This window comes from Prionailurus viverrinus, chromosome D1, assembly GCF_022837055.1.
Source record: "Prionailurus viverrinus isolate Anna chromosome D1, UM_Priviv_1.0, whole genome shotgun sequence".
In the NCBI taxonomy this organism is placed as follows: Eukaryota; Metazoa; Chordata; class Mammalia; order Carnivora; family Felidae; genus Prionailurus; species Prionailurus viverrinus.
The window spans coordinates 8,206,886-8,223,212 of NC_062570.1; positions in this window are offsets into that span (position 1 = coordinate 8,206,886).

The window sequence follows — 16,327 nt, forward strand, 5'->3', positions numbered from 1 at the left end:
CCCCTGAGCTGAAACTTATATTATTAGTCATTTGAAACAATTGTTTCCATGGAGATAGCCTAGCAACTTTTAGGCTTGAATTTAGTGTTGAATAATGTTACCACTGATAGACATTACATTTTTAACTTCTTGATCCGTGAAAGTTAAATATTTTTAGTATCTAGTTCCTTAACAAGTTCTCTTTCCTCTGATTTCAGGAAAATGAAACAAAACACCTTAATTTTCTAAAGCCAGGAGTGATTTTATAAGACTGCCTATAAAGTAATATTTTCATTATTTGTGATGTATTTACTTAGTGAATATTTATATAGCCAGGCACCATTCTAACTGCTTTAGAAATATTTAAATCATTTAATTGTCATAACAAGCTTATAAGGTATGTACTCTTATCTGCACTTTGTAGATGAGGAAACCGGGACATTAAGAGGTTGCATAAATAGGAGAGCTGGTACTATGGGTATGTTTATGATACATTTATATTCCCTGGAAGGTTGCTGGAATCCTTACCCTGAAAACCTGTTCCAGGTACAGTTCTCACTCATTCTTTCTACCACCACTCTTTCTATTCCTCTACCTGTCCCCAAGGACATAGAACTGTTGTCTGCAACACATTTTTTTAAGAAAAGTGTGGAAATTATTACACGACTGTAGTTTATCTTGAACTCCTTTGGCATCTGTGGACAAGTACATTATCATGCACACCATTTAAGCTTCAACTCTAGGGGCAATCAGGTAATAGAATGAAAATGCACACTGCGGAGTGGTCGGCTGGAAGGGTATCAGAAAGGCCACAACTGCATTGTATCTCTTTGTAGGTCACGCTCAACACCGAAAGCTCGGTTAATTGACATAACCAATGGCATACATGGCTTTGTTGTTGGTGAAAATAGTGCCTTGTCAGTTAACTTGATAAACATAAGAAAGAGCCCTTCGTTAATGGAATTACAGGTATTCAGTATATGTGGATTGGCTTAGGTATGTTAGAAATATTTCCTGTCTTTGCTTGAAGAGAAGCAAAGTTTTATAAAATTCTAGCAAGTCTGGAAGCATATGCCCTTTGCCCCACATCCAGCCAGTTCCCAGAAGGATTTGTGGTTGGCTAATGCCAACTGTAAAGTAACAGAATCCTGCCTCTGGAATATTTCGAGTGACAATCAAGTGATTTCATGGGAAATGGCACACAGGACACTTGCAGTGACAGAGAGCTGGGACTTCCTTGAGCTTAAAGGACATGCATAAATCAACCACATTGAGCTTGGTTACCGATGCACATTGTTCAATAAATGTCTACCTATATGACAGAATGTGCTGTGAGACTTGTTCTCATTAGTAAGTTTTAATCTCATTGTAGTAAGATTGTGGGGGCGTAGCTCACCCCCTCTTCAAATTTCTTTTGAGCCTGCTGCTGTCTATCAAAAAGAAGCTAAGAATTGCTTTTTTGTGAACTGGTGTTCACAAAAATAGTCCTAACAGTTCACAACAGGCATAACAGAAGGGAAGAAGGGTTTTGTCCCTCCTGCTTCCAGACCTCTGCCTTCCAGATTGGCCTGAGGCCCTTGCCTTAACATATTTTTCTACACAGGTGGTTGTAATGATGGTAATCCTTGTCCCTTCCTTTATAATATAGAAATATGTCTAGTTTTTTTTTAATGTTTATTTATTTTGGACACAGAGAGAGAGGCAGAGCATGAGCAGGGGAGGGGCAGAGAGAGAGGGAGACACAGAATCCGAAGCAGGTTCCAGGCTCTGAGCCATCAGCCCAGAGCCTGACGCGGGGCTCGAACTCACAGACTGCGAGATCATGACCTGAGCCAAAGTCGGATGCTCAATCAACTGAGCCACCCAGGCGCCCCTAGAAATATGTCTAGGTTTTAAAGATGACATTTCGTTTCTTCTTTTGTTCTGCTCTTAGATGATTAATGCACAATGAGCCAGCCACGGCAAATGCCTGAAGTTGGCCAATTAATATCTTCAGGAATCTCATTGCCTGGAAGTGCTCTCATGACGAGATGCTCACAGGTGTTCGCTCTCTCCTTGTCCAAGATAGTTCTCTGGGACGGGTTCCACCAGTTAAGGTGCTCTTAACTGGTAAGAGAACAAAAGCAGGAAAACACAGCATGGTTTTCCAGGTACCCACCCCCAACAAACGTTTATCGAGCAACCTCTGCCTTTTAGTCGGTAGATACCAGCAGGTGGATATATCAGGATTCAAACTTAACACCTGCCGGAGGGTGACTAGGTGCCATTTCTTCACAGCCAATCTTTCCCTCTCTGCTTTTGACCTTGGTACAGAGCCATGGAAGTTGAGGCTATTAACCCGCCCAAACCAGCACCCATCAAGGCTAAAGGAAATTCCTCACCAAGTGTGCATTATATAAATTTTAGGAACAGAACTCAGTTGGTTCTGTGCATGAAAACCTCCCTTCTAAATTATCTTCCTCCTAAGTCACTGCTGGGGAAAGTGCAGCAAAAAACAAACAAACAAAAAAAAACAAAACAAAAAACCAGAAAGAGGGTTTTTTTTTTATTCTAATTTTGTTCCCTGAAGTCACCTATGACATCCCATCTGCAGGGTGCTGCCCCAGCGGGCAGAGAGCACAGTCTGCAATGTTGATGAAGCCGTCCTCCCTCAGCCAGGCAGCAGTGGCCCAGCTGGAGGGTTCCGGCTCCCTACCTGATTGCCGTTAAGTGCTGAATGCAGAGTCTGCCGGGAATTGGCACCTCCCTGAACCTGGCCCATGTTTTGATTACAGAAACCAAAAATAGGTAAGCAACTGTGGAGCTCCAGGTAGGAAGCACTGCAGACAGAAGGTATATGCTTTCCCCCTGAGGAGGAGACGGTCTTGAGAGATGTCAGTTCTCACACCAGCCCGACCACAGCCTGTGATTTTGTGTTTATGGGCCTGGGGGTCTGTGAGGGGACTTAGGGAGACATACGACATGCCCATCCATTTCATAGGGGCTTGAAGGTTATCAACTGAGGAAAAGATTGTGAATTCTAGAACCAGAGGGTATTATGCTAAGCGAAATTAGTCAGAGAAAGACGAATATCATATGACTTCACTCATATGAGGGACTTAAGAGACAAAACAGATGAACATAAGGGAAGGGAACAAAATTAATATAAAAACAGGGAGGGGGACAAAGCATAAGAGACTCATAAATATGGAGAACAAACAGAGGGTTACTGGAGGGGCTATGGGAGGGGGGATGGGCTAAATGGGTAAGGGGCACTAAGGAATCTACTCCTGAAATCATTGTTGCACTTTATGATAACTTGGATGTAAAGTTAACAATAAAAAAATTAAAAAATAAAAAATAAAAATAAATAAAATATCTCTTGCAATTCAAGTGTAAGATATCAGTGCAGCAAAAATATGGAAGGTCTCCTTGAAATAAATGCATTTTACAGAGAGTTCTTTAGTTACAAATGATCTTTAAGTACCTCAGTTCCTAGCTTCTATTCCTTCTTTCATCAGGCAGGCCAGGTCTTATACCTTGGGTAGCCTTTCACCTGCCTCTTCCATTCCTAAATTTGTATAAGGTCTCTTTGGTTTATAGGAGCCATTGCTGGCCCTCCCTTGTCCATCACCTCCTCCGACTGGAAATTAAAATATCTACAGGATGCCCTAAGTGCCTGGCTGTCCTGTGACCACCCCTTCATTCTTCTTTTTCTTTCTTCTTTTTCTTTCCTGTTTTCCTTCCCGTCCCTAAAATAAGGAATCGTGAGGAGACAGTTTTGAATTCCAGCTAAGGCTTCCTTAGTTTGGTGGTTTAACACATTACCTAATCTCTCTGAAATTCAGACTTTTAATCTGAAAACAAACAAACACAAAGGATAATAATATATATCTTGCTGGTTGCTGGGCAGCCTACAACATATGGAAAGCCTTTGGGACGATGCTTGGCTCAGAATTGGTTGATGCTAACTGCTTTACCCTGTTTCTGCTCCCCTCCATCTGTTTGCACCCTTCTTTTTGTTGTTGAGGTAAAATCGACATACAGCATTATAGTAGTTTCAAGTCTATAACACAGTGATTCGATATTTGTATATATTGCAAAAAAAAAAATCACCAAAATAAATCTCGTTAACATTTGTCACCATACATAGTTACAAAACTTCTTTCTTTTACTGAGAACTTTTAAGGTCTACTCGATTAACCTTCATCTATGCAATACAGAGTTATTAAGTATAGTTGCCATGCTATATATTATATCCCTATGACTTATTTATTTTATAACTGGAAGTTTGTACCTTTTGACCCCTTTCACACATTTTGCCCATCCCCTATCCCCCTGTCTCTGGCAACCACCAATCTATTTTCTACATCTATTAGCTTTCCTTTTCCTCTTTCTTTCTTTCTTTCTTTCTTTCTTTCTTTCTTTTTTTTTAGATACACATGTAAGTGAGATCACTTTGTTTTCCCTGTCTGACTTACTTCATTTAGCATAAATGCCCTCAAGTTCCATTCATGTTGTCACAAATGGCAAGATTTCATCATTTTTATGGCTGAATAATATTCAGTTGTGTGTGTGTGTGTGTGTGTATCACATCTTCTTTATCCATCCATCGATGAACACTTGAGTGGTTTCCATATCTTGGCTATTGTGACTAATGCTGCAAGGAACATTAATTAGTGTTTTTATTTTCTTCTAATAAATATCCAGAAGTGGAATTGCTGGATCATGTGGTAGCCCTATTTTTAATTTTTGAAGAACTTCCATCCTATTTTCCATAGTGGCTGCACCAGTTTACATTCCCACCAACATTGCTCATATGTTCCCTTTTCTCCACATCCTCACTGACACTTGTTAATTTTTGTGTTTTTGATAATAACCATCTTAATAGGTGTGCAGTGATACCTCATGGTGGTTTTGATTTGCATTTCCTGATAATCAGGGATGTACATCATTTCATGTATCTGTTGGCTAGCTCTGTGTCTTTTTTGAAGAAAAAAATGTCTTCATATCCTCTGTCCATTTTTTCAGTTGGATTTGGTTTCCTTCTTTGCATGGTTTTGTTCTGTGAAATTGATGCCTACCATTTTAAGGAGCTCTGAGATCTCCTAAATCTGATCCCTTGACCCAGATTAAGAGCATTGCCTCTCAGCCTCCTTTTTACAAGTGAGAGGAATCTGTGTATAGTTGACTTCATTCCACTATGAGAACAAAAATATGCTTCCAAAAGCCATGCTGATTCTTTGATCCTAGCTGGCTTCATGATCCTGGGGAAGTTATCTGACCAGTCTGTGTCCAGGTTTCGACAGCAGACTCTTGTGATAATTAAATGAGACAATACATGTAAAGAGCTCAAAGTATTTCTTGGCTTATGGTAAGCATTCAGTAAATACATAGTAGTAGGAGTAGTAATAATCAGTAGTGGTGGTGGTGATGGTATTCACTGAGTGCCAAAGAACTTCCAATAAAGTGAATGTCCTGTCTCTTAACATTCTGTGACTCTGCCTTAAAAAAAATGAAATAAAGGCTACTTTTTAAGATCCATAGTCTCTTTCTCCTTCCTCTCATCTCATTTCAAAAGGAAAGTTCTGAGAGATGGCAGGCATGAGAAACACAGTTGAAAGTTCATAATGCTGAAAGTCAAGACAGCCAGGTTGTAATGAGTACTTGGTCACTAACTAGCTGTGTGACTGCGGGCAGCTAACCTGGCCTTTCTGGGTATCTTAATGACTTTCCTGCTGCCTCATCAGCTGTTTCTTGACAGTATCTTCTAGCTTTAAGACCTCAGGAATCTGTGTTCTGCATCAGTGACCCCAGAGTGAGGGGAGGCATTTACTGAGCTCAGAAAGTCTTTCTTTTTCCTAGTGCTTCACATTTGGCTGACTTCCTCGAACCTGACACTGGAAAAAGAAACTCAGAACATTTTAATTTATGGTCCAAACAAAAAGTCCTCTTAATTAAAATTTAGAAGCCAGTTCCATGGACAATGCCTGGAAGTGAGCCCGGAAGAAAAGAAGGATTATGACATAACCAAATAAACCTGTAAAAGTTTAAAAAGTAGTTGACGAGAAATCAATGTGTATCTATGCAAATCAAGAGAAGGTCATTTGGGGATAAAGGAGGGTTTAATAAACTGACTTGGGCATTCAGCCTCTGCTCAGCCAAGTGGTCAAGGAATTATACATAATCAACAGGTCTTTGACTTTTCACTTGGCAGGGTTATCTCTAGACAGGAGCATATGTCAAAACATAGAGGGATGACTCCTATCAAGGGGAACTCTGAGGAAACTTTTAGCACACTAGATATGCTTATTATCTTGATATTAGTTTTGTAGGTGGACATGTCAAATTTTACACTTAAAATTGTACAGTTTTGTAGTATGTCAGCTCTACCTCGATAAAACTGGTAAAAAAATAAAAACCTTGTACAAACACTATAATCACCTACTTCTTCTTGATCCCATTCATGTGTTTCATGTGGGATCCTTTTGAGAGAATTAGCTCTGGAACACAACTTGAACATCACTTGGTTTCTGGCCAAACCCTGTCTCAGTAGCACCTCAATTTCTTCTCAGACAGTAACAAAAACAATGGCGTGCGCTTTTACACAACGTGATCCTTCTTTCCCAGGAGGCAGTTCTGTCCTTGCTTCCTCCTGGCCCATTGCTGCATCTTGATGATTGGATAGGCCTCTGCTGGCCTGGAGAACCATATTAAAAAAGGATCAATAGTGGAAGTGGTCAGAATATAGTGGACAGGCCTTGAGAATATTAGAAATAATAGAAAGAAAGGTGTCAAAGGAAGAGGAAGCTGTCCAAGGAAGCCATAATGGGTTATCTAAACCTACACAGCTTCTGTTGGGTATAACTGACCCTGAGACATCCTATAAATGCAGAAGGTTGGGACCTCCCTTGACAGAGCTCTGCAGAAAGCAGCAGCGAGATGGGGGAACAAGAGCATCTTATTGTACAATTATGTCAAACTGAACATAACTGAGGGTTGGTAGAGATCCTTGTTTAATGATTGCTTGAGAAGACTTGTAAATATGTATTAAGCAGATGCTTTGTATTATAATGTGAAAGGAACTCATGGAATAATGCACATGAATGTGATTTGTAAAGTAGAAAGTGTGAATAACACTAAACGCTAAGCATCCCTTAGTACAGCTCAGAAGAACTAATGGTTATGGATGAAATGCATCCTTATGATGCAGAAGGCAGAGAAGCAGAATATAAAAATCAAAAGAGGGGCGCCTGGGTGGTTCAGTGGGTTGGGCATCCAACTCTTGGTTTTGGTTCAGGTCATGATTTCACATTCCTGAAATCACGCCCCGCGTTGGGCTCTGCGCTGACAGCGTGGAGCCTGCTTGGGATTCTTTCTCTCTTCCTCTGTCTGTCCCTCCCTACTTTATGTCTCTCAAAATAAATTAGTTCAATTAATTAAATAAAAACTATAAAAGGAAGTCTGAGTGTCTTCATAGGGTTTATTTCCAAGACATTTAAAGAAAATCACATGAACCAAAGAGCTTCCAAGGAGTAATATCTGTTAACAGTCTTTGTAAACTCTAAAGCATTACACAAATGTTTACTTTGAATTTATACATGTACATGTATCCATCTCTTTATTTGTATGTTTATATATGTATATTGTTTGTGTTGTTTTATGGCTCCTAATTTTGATTTCTATATAAGTCATAAATCTGACTCCATGGTTCAGCCTGAGGCTTAATAAGCATAATAAGGCTTAATAAGGCTTAATAAGCATATAGTAACTCGTGAGTACCAAAGGTAGTTATATGTTATATTGGTCAGGTCGGAAGCCACTCTTGCAAAAGGGACTATGTGATTTGCCTTTAGACGTATTAAAGAATCTCTGTATTAGAGCAGCTCTAACTCGTTTTATGCTTCACTATATTAAAGATAAATTTAAATTATGCCTTTGGTCTTTTTGGGAGAACTGTCTTCTCCCATATCTGGTGAATGTGATGGTCCAGCCCTTGTGGATGAGGACACCATCTCCTTGACCACAGGGGTTATATGGGCACATGACCCAGGCTGAGCCAATGAGGATCATACCAGAGAGCTTTTGATACCATTATTTATAATAAAGTGATCTCTTTTCACTGGGGTTGCTGAGGTTATCGACCCAAAGTTGCTGGTGCCTACCTTAAAATAAAGAATTTATTTCAGAATGTGGCCAATATGCAGAAAGGAAAACCAGCCTAAAGATGAATAGGTGGTATTTTCATGTCAACATTTGAGCCCCTGGATCCAGTCTTTCTTTTTTCTTCTTTCCAGTTTGATTGTGTTGTGCAATGATTACCACAATAAGTTCAGCTGACATCCGTCTTCTCATATAGATACAATAAAAAGAAAACACAAATGAGAAGAAAGAAAAACAATTTTCCTTTGGGTGAGAACTGCAGGGATTTACTGTCTGAATAGCTTACCTATCTTCACAACAATGTTAACTACCGTGATCATGTAGTGCATCAAAGCCTCGGCCCTTATTTATTTAATAATGCGACGTTTGTGCCTTGTGACCCTCTTCCTCCAGTTCTTCCTCCCCCCACCCTCTGCCTCTGGTCACCACAAGTCTGATCTCTGTTTCTGTGAGTTTTAATGGTATCGGAGCCACCTTGTGTGGTGATAGATGTATGGATCCGATCACTCTTGACAGACGTGTCACTGCATTTTGCGGCTAAGTCATAGTTTCTGTATTTATTAAATGAATTGGAGCTGGTTTTTACTATTTGCAACCAAACAAATGCTTGGTAATATTATGGGAAGGGTTTAAAATCCAGGCCCCTCATAATCTGTGGACCTTACCACTGGTACCACCTCATCAAATTCTCTACCCAACCATCGAGGAAAAACCAGCTTTTGGTATAGTGATGTTTGCCTTCGGGAATCTTAAAGGTCTTGGCCAAAAATTTGGGGCTGAAGAGCTTAAAACTGTCCCTCAAAGAGATAACCCTAGTAGGAATTCTGGAGCAGTGCATATTCCAATGTCTTTTTCTGGACATAATGTGGAATACAAGGCATGGTATATTAGTTTAGGTGCTTTTCAGTTCTTTGCATTCAGTCTAGCAAAGGAAGGTATTCATTTATGTTGACTGTTTCTATCGTATCATGTTAGAGAGACAAAGTGGTTTCCATTTTCCTCTGTAGTATCAACCCTCTAAAAATTTATACATCAACCCAATCATACTTGTATTCACAATAAAGAAGATTCCTTGGACCAGGCTGGGACCAGGAACCCTGGTTGTACATGTACTGTCGTTATATACAGTGAGGAATAAGAGAAGAAGTAAATACCTCTTACATTTCTTGGTTGTGCTAAACGAGCCTTTAAAATAGTCACATATGGCGTTCTCTCCTATCTCAGTAGCATTTCATCCTTCTGGAATAAATATATAAAATACAGAGTCAAATCAATCTCTCATTTCAAAAAGCCTCCAAAGAGGAAGAAACTCCTTTAAATATGTTTGGTAAGCCAGCTCTGTGTTAGCCAACAGGGAGCCCTGTACCCTTGTCATACTTGATCAAGAAGAAATATTCAAGCTAATTTATGTTATAGAAATGTCATTGGTATAGATTTTACTGGAATCAATTCTTCAGAGAAGAAATTAAAATAGTTTTTACTAAATCAATATGAATTCTCAGGCCTGGAGCTTCCCTGAGTTTAGAAAATGTAAATTAATCTTTGAATACAAATTGAATTCCTTGACATTAGGCTGTGGAATACTAACCTATGATGCTTATACATACCTACAAACACACACACACACACACACACACACACACACACACACATTTTTGAGAATTGACACCTGAAGTCAACTTACATGTACTTACTATATTTACCTCTGGGTTTTAATCAGTTTTCTCCCATTGTGCTCTATCAGTAAGCAGGAAAAACATAAGTACTTGGCTGCAGCCAATTCTTTATATTCCCTTATTCTGTTTCTCTCAATCAACTGGGTTTTTTTTTTGCTGCCAATATTAAATATTCAAATACAAAACAATTTTCTGTATTGTAATATGAGTTATCCAATTCTGCTGTTTAAATGTCCAAATTAATTTGACGGTTAACCTAGTTAATTCAGCTTTAAAAATAATGAAATACACCATCCCCTGAGTGACCAACAATTACTACTAAGTCCATTTCCAAACACGTAATATATGCTGAATACAGATTCGGCCTGGAATTTCTTCCATCAGAAATGCCTTTTAAAAGCATGAGGGGAAAATTGATGAGTTAGGAGCTAAGATATTCAAGGACAGAGGAGAATTGAGTCTGAGTCAGGAGCTGATTACAAGGGGAGGTGGTAGATGGCATGAATCTCAAAGATGTGGGAGTGAAAGCACAAGAAGAACAGCCTCGCCACCTCTAGACCCTGGGATATGCGGGCTGTACAAATCAGAACCAAACTTCAGTTAGAACAAAAAGGTGGAGGGAACATTCAGAACAGGTTCTAAAGAGTAGGACGTTTGCTGATAACTGGCCTTGAGTTTCAGAAAGCACAGTCCGTTGGTTTTAGGAGCTGGGAAGGATGCAATGAGGGTGAATGTGGAGAGACCCCAGAGTCCTGGGCATCTCCTGATGACAGATACAAACTGAGTAGTGGGGATAATCCTGTCTTAAAGAGGATTCCTAACTCCTGTGATATGTTAGTAAAAGTATTTTATGAATTAAAGATTTCCGTTCTTTTATAAGCTTCTGAATACACTTTTGATCTTCATTTGGAAAATATGTAGTGAAGAAGTATGATTTTCTAAGAACAGAGATAGGACAGACAGCTAGATGTGATGCACAGTGCTGCTTGGATCCTGAATTTAATTTATTTATCTGTATCGAGGTATAGTTGACACACATTATGTTAGTTTTAGATGTGCAACATAGTGTTTTGACACCTCTATATAGTGTGCTCTGTTCACCACAAGTGTAGCCAATATCTGTAATTACCCATTTTTGCAATGACATTGCTGTACCTTTCAGTCCCATGATTTATTCATTCCATCGCTGGAAGCCTGTATCTCTTTCATCCCTTCACCCATTTTGCCCGTCCCCTTACCTTCTTCCCTCTAGCTATCACTAGTTTCTCGGTCTTCATGGGTCTGCCTCTGCTTCGTTTGTTTGTTCCTTTGTTTCTTAGGTTTCACAGATAAGTGAAATCGCATGGTCTTTTTCTTTGACTGGTTTATTTCACTTAGCATAATATCCTATAGGTCCATCCATGTTGTCACAAATGGCAAGATCTCATGCTTTTTTGTGGCTAAGTGATATTCCACTGTATGGAATATACAGTATTTATAGGCTACATCTTCTTTATCCATTCACCTCTCAATCAACACTTAGGTTGCTTCGAATCTTGGCTCTTGTAAATAATGCTGCAGTGAACATAGGAGGGCATATACTTTTTCAAGTTAGTATTTTCATTTTCTTTGGGGAAATACCAGAATTACTGGATCATATAGTATTTCTTTTTTAATTTTTTGAGGGAATTCCATTGTGTTTTCCCTAGTGGCTGCACCTATTGACATCCCCACCAAGAGTGTACGAGGATTCCTTTTCCTCCACATCCCTGCCAACACTTGTTATTATTCTGACAGGTGTAAGGTGATGTTTCATTATAGTTTTGATTTGCATTTCTGTGATGATGAGTGATGCTGAGCGTCTTTTCATGTGTCTGTTTGCCATCTGTACGTCTTCTTTGGAAAAATACCTATTCAGTTCCTCTGCCCATTTTTAAATTAGATTGCTTGTTTTTCTGCTGTTGAGTTGTACAAGTTCTTTATATATTTTGGATATTAGCACCTTATAGGATAGATATGTCATTTATAAATACCTTTTCCCATTCAGGTGGTTGCTTTGTTTTGTTTTGTTTCGTTTTGTTGGTGGTTTCCTTCTCTGTGCAAAAGCTTTTTATTTTGGTAAAATCCCAGTATTTTATTTTTGCTTTTGTTTCCCTTGCCAAAGGAGGCATATCTAGAAAAACGTTGCTACGGCCATGTCCAAGAGATTACTGCCTACATTTTTTTCTAGGAATTTTATGGTTTTGGGTCTTACATTTAGGTCTTCAATCCATTTTGAGTTTATTTTTGTGTATGGTGTTAGAAAATGGTCCAGTTTCATTCTTTTGCACGGAGCTGTCCAGTTTTCCCAGCACCACTTACTGAAGAGACTATCTTTTCCCTGTTGTATCTTCTTGCCTCCTTTGATGAACTGACCATATAGGTGTGAGTTCATGTATGGGCTTTCTATCCTATTCCATTGACCTATCTGCCTATTTTACACCAGTATCATACTGTTTTGATTATTGTAACCTTGTAGTATATCTTTCAGTTTGGGATTATGATACATCCAGCTTTGTTTTTCGTTCTCAAGATTGTTTCAGATATTGAGGGTCTTTGGTGGTGCCATAAAATTTTTAAGATTACATGTTCTAGTTCTGTGGAAAATGCCGTTGGTATTTTTTTTTTTTTTTTCAACGTTTATTTATTTTTGGGACAGAGAGAGACAGAGCATGAACGGGTGAGGGGCAGAGAGAGAGGGAGACACAGAATCCGAAACAGGCTCCAGGCTCTGAGCCATCAGCCCTGAGCCTGACGCGGGGCTCGAACTCCCGGACCGCGAGATCGTGACCTGGCTGAAGTCGGACGCTTAACCGACTGCGCCACCCAGGCGCCCCTGCCGTTGGTATTTTGATAGGGATTGCATTGAGTCTGTAGATCGCTTTGGGTACTACGGACGCTTCAATAGTATGAATTCTTCCAGTCTTTGATATACCTTCCCACTGATTTTTTTGTCATATTCAGTTTCTCTCATCAATATCTTATAGTTTTTAGAGTATGAGTTTTTCATTTTCTTGTTCTATTTACTCCTAGATATTTTATTATTTTTGGTGCAATTGTACATGGAATTATAGTCTTGATTTCTCTTGCTGCTACTTTGTTATTAGTATATAGTAACACAATGGATTTATGTATATTAATTTTGTGTCCTGCAACTTTACTGAATTCATTTATTACTTTGAATGGGTTTTTGGTGGAGGCTTTACAGTTTTCTGTGTATACTGTCGTCTGCAAATAGTGATGCTTTTACTCCTTCCTTACCAATTTGGATGCCTTTTATTTTTCTTGTCTGATTGCTGTGGCTAGGACTTCCAGTACTGTGTTGAATAAAAGTGGTGACAGTGAGCATTTCTGTCTTGTTCCTGATCATGGAGATAAAACTCCCGAGTTTTTCACCACTGAGTATGATGTTAGCTGTAAGTTTGTCATATGTGATCTTTATTATGTGGAGATACATTCCCTTTAAATTCACTTTGCTGAGAGTTTTTGTCACAAATAGATGTTGAGTTTTGTCAGATGTGTTTTGGGCATTATTGAGATGATCTTCTGATTTGTATCCTTCATTTGCTAATGCGATGCATCATGTTGATTGATTTGTAAATATTGAAACATTTTTGCATCCCTGGAACAAAACCCACTTGATTGTGGAGAATGATCCTTTTAATGTGTTGTTGAATGTAGTTTACTAATATTTTGTTGAGGATTGTTGCCTCTCTGTTCATCTGGGATATTGGCCTGTAGGTGTTTTGTTTTGGTGGTTTCTTTGTCTGGTTTTGTTATCAGGTGAATGCTGGCCTCACAGAATATATTTGGAAGCATTCCTTCCTTTTCTGTTTTTTGGAATAGTTTGAGGAGAATAAGAATCAACTCTCCTTTAAATGTTTCATAGAATTCACCTGTGAAGCCATCTGGTCTTGGACTTGTGTTTGTTGGAAAATTTTTGATTACTGATTCAATTTTATTGCCAATAATCAGTCCGTTCAGGATCCTGAATGTTTAAAATAATAAGAAGAAAAAAGATAAAAAGAAAAGGCATATACAGCAATAAAGAGAATTTAGGGTAAACTGTGGATTTTTCCATATGAACTGTGTTTTAGATGATACAGTTATTTATATTACATTTCTTGGATGTGATAATGGCACTGTGATTATTTGGAAAATGTCCCTGCTCTTAGGTGAATTGGGTCCAAGTGTTTAGTTATGATGTGTGAAATATTCAAATGGTCTAGCAAAAATAAAAATGGAAAGAGAGAGACAGAGTAAAAACAAAAATGGCAAAATATTAACAATAGAGGACTCCGACTGAAGTGTATATGGGCATTCATAGTGCTGTCTTTAAATTGTCTGGAGATTTGACAGTTTCCAAAATAAAAAAGTTAGGAAACAAAGCCTCAACTTTTCATATTGTTAAGTCTTATAATTCAGTTCAACTAAAAAACCACTATATGCCAGCACCCTTCACAAATCTCTTAAGTAGATTTTGTGATTTCTCCTTAATTGGCAAAAGTTGTTTTAATAAACCCACAAGATTGTTTTTGCTAAATTACAGAGGAGAGTCACATAAAAGAAAAATGGCATTTGTGATCCAAAGTGGGGGGGGGATGGAAGTCATCTGTTAAAGTGTTAGTTAATTTCATGTCTTTGTTGTGCTCAGCAAGTTATGTCAGTTATTTTTAATCCCAGTTAGGGAAATTTAAATTTATTTTAGAAGGACAAGTGAAACAGACCCCAGCAGGATTTGTCCTTATCAATTTATATCTCTAGTCAAGCTGCATTTTGTTCTGTTTAAATGTTTTTGGAATTTTTTCAGCCTGAGGATAAAAGTCCCTTTAAAAATTAGATGGTAAGAAGAGTCATAAAGCTGTTATTTTTTTATTGATTTGTTTTTTTAGAGAGAGTGTGTGCACATGCATGAGCAGGAGAGAGGGAGAGGGAGAGAATCCCAAGCAGGCTCCTTGCCCAGCGCAGAGCACAGCATGGGGCTCGATCTCTCAGCCCTGAGATCATGACGTCAGCCGAGATCATGACCTCAGCCAAAATCAAGAATTAGACACTTAAGTGACTGAGCCACTCAGGTGTTATTTTTTAAATATACATGCTCATTTTGAACTTCTTTATTTTATGATGGGAATGAATAAGGCAAGAAAGGGTGAAGTTGGAGTGATTTACAAATGGTTTCTAGAAAACTCTCTCTCATTTCAATAGAAGGTGCCTTGGAGGCACATTATATGTCCCCACCTTTTCTTCCCCCACATTTCAATGTTGCCACAAAGAAGAGAGCAGAGGTAAGGACCAGAATGTGTAATTTAAAAGAAAAGCTAATCCATTCATCAACTAGAACTAAACGTTTGACCTTGGTAAGTTTCTCGCAAGGGTGCCAAAGTGCCTGAGTCTAGCAGGCGACCCAGAGATGGAGCTGCAAGGAAGCTCACAAAACCTGCGCTCTGCCTACGCGGTTCTTGCAGTGTGGACTGCAGCCCCAGCACCACTTGGGAGCTTGTGAGAAATGCAGGGCGTCGGGCCTCACTGCAGAATCAGTGTAGCAGAATCTGCGTTTTAACAAGATGCCCAAATGAGTCATATGCCTATTAAAGTTTGAGAAGCGCTTTCTGAAAGAATGGTTCTCTGCCTTAGCCACGGTGCCATAGAATCACCTAGGGAACCAGAATTACTCTTGCTTGGTGTGGGGGGGCTGAACTGTGTCACTCCATCTCCCCCACTGCCCACAAAAAGAAGATGATGCTGAAATCCTAACCTGCAGTACCTGTAATGTGTAATCCAGTTAAGATGAGGTCATATTGGGGCCGGGGTGGCGAGGGGTGGCGGGGGGGGGAGCGCCTGGGTGGCTCAGTCGGTTAAATGTCAAGACTTCCCTAGGTCATGACCTCACCATTTCCGAGTTCAAGCCCTGCACTGGGCTCTGTGCTGACAGCTCAGAGCCTGGAGCCTGCTTTGGACTTTGTGTCTCCCTCTCTCTCTGCCCCTCTTTCACTTGCTCTCTGTCACTCTCTCAAAAATAAATTAAAAGAAAACATTAAAAAAATTTTTCAAAGATGAGGTCATATTGGAAATCCACTTGGTGTCGTGTAAAAAAGAGGAGAGGGGTGCAGGGATACTGAGACACAGAAGAGACACAGGGACAAAGTCTCTGTGACAATGGAAGCAGAGATAATATGATCCGGCTGCAAGTCAAGGGATGCCAGGAGTTCTGACAGCCACTAGAAGCTAGGGAAAGGCGAGGATCGTCCCTTGAGAGACAGCACGACCCTGCCAAGGCTTCGATCTCAGACTACAGTGAAGGAAGAAATTTCTGTTGTTTAAGTCACCAAGTTTGTGGTGGCTTGTTATGACAGCCCTAGGAAATTGATGTGCCTGTGCCTCACCTCCAGAAATTCTGATTTAATCACCTGGAGTACATCCATGGCTTTAGGACTTTAAAAAGCTCTATGATTCTTTAAAAAATTTTTTTAATGTTTATTTATTTTTGACAGAGAGAGATAGAATGCAAGCAG